This window comes from Jaculus jaculus, chromosome 12 (genome assembly GCF_020740685.1).
Source record: "Jaculus jaculus isolate mJacJac1 chromosome 12, mJacJac1.mat.Y.cur, whole genome shotgun sequence".
In the NCBI taxonomy this organism is placed as follows: Eukaryota; Metazoa; Chordata; class Mammalia; order Rodentia; family Dipodidae; genus Jaculus; species Jaculus jaculus.
The window spans coordinates 67317767-67322613 of record NC_059113.1 but is presented as its reverse complement, the minus strand read 5'-3'; positions in this window follow the sequence as shown (position 1 = coordinate 67322613).

Below are 4847 nucleotides of genomic sequence, written 5' to 3'. Positions count from 1 at the left end.
ACTGTGGATGTCTTCTAGTGAACACACAGGTAAAGATATCAAAGCCCTGGGGCTGAGAGATGGCTCAGTGGGTAAGAGAGCTTGCTGCACAAGGCATGAAGACCTGAGCTTAATTACAGTACCTATGTAAAAATAAAACCAAGGGCTGGAGAGATGGCTTAGCGGTTAAGTGCTTGCCTGGGAAGCCGAAGGACCCTGGTTTGAGGCTCGGTTCCCCAGGTCCCACGTTAGCCAGATGCACAAGGGGGCGCACGCATCTGGAGTTCGTTTGCAGAGGCTGGAAGCCCTGGCGCGCCCATTCTCTCTCTCTCCCTCTGTCTTTCTCTCTGTGTCTGTCGCTCTCAAATAAATAAATTAAAAAAAAAAAAACAACCCAAGCACAGATGACTGTAATCCCACCATTGATGATTGGGGTGGTAAGATAGGAGGATCTTTGGATCTCACTGGTTGTCCAGTATAACTGAAAAACAGTGAGCTCTAGGTTCAGTGAGAGGCCCTGTCTTAAGGAAATAAAGATGAGCAAGTGTTTAAGAAAACCTGAGCTGGGCATGGTGGCACACACCTTTAATCCCAGCACTTGGGAGGCAGAGGTAGGAGGATCGCCATGAGTTTGAGGCCATCTTGAGACTACGTAGTGAGTTCTAGGTCAGTCTGGGCTAGAGTGAGACCCTACCTCAAAAAACAAACAAAAAACATGAACATGTGGGAAATAGGTAATTACAAATACGCTATTTATTTACTTATTTATTTGTTGGTGCTGGGATTCACATCAAGGACTTTGTGCATGTTAAGCACATGATACAACACTGAGATGCACTGTAGCCAAAGAAGTGAATGTTAGTACTTAAGATGGCCAAGTAGTCCATGAGAGAATTTGCAGAAATTGAACCTGAAGTTCTAGAGTGAGGACTTAGCACAAATGGATGTGGGTTCATGATCAGAAGTTTAATGGACACAGTCCAGGCTCTGGAGCATATACGCTTGTATCAATTCCAGCTCCACAACCTGGATGACTTTGGATGAGTTGTAAATCTCCAAGAAGACAAAAACAAGGCTAATAATATCTTACTTTATAAAGCAGTCATGAGAATTAAATAAGTTAACTCATGAAAAATCCTTAGAACAGTCCAGAGCCCATACTAAGCAATAATAAATGGGAACTAGTATTTTTACTCTCTTTTCTATTACAATATTAATTTTTTGTGGTGTTTTAAAAAAGAGTGTCTGTGTATACCAGGTTGACCTTAAAGTCTCAATCCTCCTGCCTCTGCCCTGTGATTACAGGTCTATACCACCTATAATCACACCTGTCTACAGTGTTTTATTTATTAAGTAAATGTCAACCCATGCCACTCTGTAAACAGATGATATGCTTTTGAATTAAAGACACAATTTCTGAGCTGGAGAGATTACTTAGCAGATATGGCTCTTTCCTGAAAAGCCAAGTACCCATGTAAAGCCAGAGGCACAAGATGACACATGTGTCTGGAGTTTGTTTGCAGTGGCCAGAGACCCTGGTGTGCTCATTTTTTTTTCTCTCTCTCTCCATTTGCCTTTTTCTCTCTCTTCTTCTCAAATAAATAAATAAATTGTTATTATTATTATGTTTTGATTTTTGAGGTAGGATCTCAGTCTAGCCCAGGCTGACCTGGAATTAACTATGTAGTCTCAGGGTAGCCTTGAACACACAGCAATCCTCCTACCTCTGCCTCCAGAGTGCTGGGATTAAAGGCATGTACCACCATGTCCAGCTTAAATAAATTATTTTTTAAAAACCAAAGTCCAATTGCTTTATTTATTTGAAAATTTTGTATATGTACATAATGTATTTCAACCATATTCATACCATTACCCTCTCTTGTCTGCTTCCTGCTCCTGCTAAACTCCTTCTCAGCTAGTCCCACTTATACCTTGATGTCTTTTCAACTCCTGCTCTGGGATGTTCTGTGAGCTTTGGAGGGAATAATATAGATATGTCATTTAGCACTAAGTACTCAACTGTCACTTATTCACAGCTTTTGAACCAGTTCCTGAGCTTGTAGTAACTGCTTCCCAGCTACAAAAAGAAACTTCTCTGAGCCAAGCTGAGATCATCACTAACCTATGGGCATACACATAAATAATTATTTGAGAGCATGTGTGCATAAGCATGGGGTTCCAGGGCCTCATGGCACTGGAAACAAACTCAAGATGCATGAGCCACTTTGTGCATCTGACTTAATGTGGGTACTGGGGAATTGAACCCAGCCTGTGAAGCTTTGTAAAAAAGTGCCTTTAACTGCTGAGCCATCTCTCCAGTCCCAATATAAACATTTAGAGGGCAGTTTTATGGGTACAATATGGTCATTTAGCAAGAAGACAATATTAGCTTCCCTTCTAAGACCTCCCAGCCATGTAAACCATGACCAGGTTTATAGTACCAGTAGTATTTCAAGTAGTCCTGCAAGTATATCTTCTGTGGAGCCAGCCTGGAATCCATTCAGAAAGCAGTTGGTTACTGCCACACAGTCTTGCCACTATTGTACCAGTGGGCACATCCTGCCTGGTGAGTTAGTTGTGCAGCATTCTGGGTAAGACTGTTGACTTTCTCTCCTAGCAGCCTACATAGCACCTTTTGGTACTATGAAAGTTATCCAGCAGGGAAGAAGCTTTATGCACAATTCTAAGTTTGATTTCTCTGCGCCCTGCAACTGAAGTGTGTTGTGTCTTCAACAATAGGGTCTTACCATCCAGTTCCAGTGGGCCACCAAGAGCATTGGCAATAGTATTATTAGGGCCTCCCTGACCAACAGCACATATGGAGGTACCTCACCTTTCACAGTAGTATTTTTACTTAATAACTATGGTTTCTATGGAAAAGCCCAACTTTTAAAAAATTTATTTATTTTTATTAGTTTTCTATTCAGCAAATACAGGCAGTTTAGTACCATTATTAGGCTCATCCATGAGAAAAGCCCAATTTTTGAAGGAACTTTCTGGTTTCTAGGAAAATTTTAACACGGAGACTCAGTAAAACTTCCCATACACATTCAGTCTAAAATATGTCATTAGAACAAAGTTATATTTATTGAACCACTATTTACACTAACCAAGTTGTTGAATCAGCCCAAGTGTCCATCAATAAATGGATAGATAAAGAAAATGTGAAATACTACTTGGACTACAAGGCCACTGAGAAATCCTGCTGGAACTGCGCTGATAACCTCCTCCATGTAGACCAGCTGACAGAAAGCTGGAAGAAGCCATTCTGCATGTAGTTCAATGGGAGAGAGAAATCACCAGTGAACATACTCAACAGTGGACTCTGCAAGCTTTATATTTGGCCAGCCAGGCCAAATGACCCAACTGGTGCCATAGTGGTACATCTGTCATGGTGGAGACCAACTTCCCTCTAATTGGATTGGTGGCCCACTCCATGGGAGGGAATACATCCCTGGTACTGAAAACCTACAACAGGGGTAGTCATGAGCCCTAGGGGTGTAACGTCTGCTGCTGTCTGGATAAATGTATATACTATGCTCATTAAACTGCCCAGTAAACACTTCTCTAAATGTTCCTACCCACCCTACCCACATACTAATCCTTCTCTCACTTTTGGTAGAGAACCTTCTCTTTTCAGATGGCAGTGACCTTGGGATGACTCAGAAGGCATCATGGTGCTGGAAAAAAGTGACAGAGGAGTGCTCAGCACTGCAATATCTTTATCACACTTTCCAAGGCTCAGGGTCCATTGTGGAAGAGGTGGTGGAAAGAATGTAAGAGCCAAAGGAAGGGTAGGACTCCTTACAATGTGATCCTCCAGACACAAAATGGCCTGGATATCCGTGACCTCACAGTGACTAACACTACCTTCACAAGACCATCATAATGGGAGGAGGAAAAGATGATGACATCAAAATAAAAGAGTCTGACTGAGAGGGGGAGAGGATATGATGGATAATGGAGTTTCAAAGGGGAAAGGAGGGGGGAGGGAGGGCATTACCATGGGATATTGTTTATAATCATGGAAGCTGATAATAAAGAACAAAACTAAACAAAAATGTCAAATACACACACACACACACACAACGCACACATGTAGAAAGAGAGAGCATGTGCTATTTAGCCACAAAGAAGAATGAAATGTCATTTACAGAAAAATTTGTAGGACTAGAGATCACCTGTTAAGTGAAATAAGCCAAACTCAAAAATATGTTTCTTTCATATGTAGAATCTAGATTTTATTTACTTATTTAATTAGGTTTTTAAAAGACATGAAGGGCTGGAGCGATGGCTTAGCGGTTAAGCACTTGCCTGTGAAGTCTGAGGACCCCGGTTCGAGGTTCGATTCTCCAGGACGTTAGCCTGATGCACGAGGGGGCGCACACATCTGGAGTTCGGTTTGCAGTGGCTGTAGGCCCTGGCACGCCCATTCTCTCTCTCTCTCTCTCTGTGTCTTTCTCTCTCTGTGTGTCACTCTCAAGTAAGTAAAGAAAAAAAAAAAAAGACATGAAGCCAGGAATGGTGGCACATGCCTTTAATCCCAGAACTTGGGAGGCTGAGGTAGGAGGATCAATTTGAGTTGGAGGCCAGCCTAGGACTATAAAGTGAGTCCCAGGTCAACCTGGGCTAGAGTTAGACCCTACCTTGAAAAACAGCTTAAAAAATTAAAAATACTTATTTGTGAATAGGAAGGGAACCAGGAGGAAGGGAGGCAAGAGAGTGCACTGTGGTGTGAATGTGATCAAAGAACATTATATAAATGTACAAAAGGTCGTAACAAAACCCGTCATTTGATATAATTAGCATATGCTTATAAAATAAATGAACATAGAGTGTATGAAATATAAGGAGGAAAGGCAACTGAC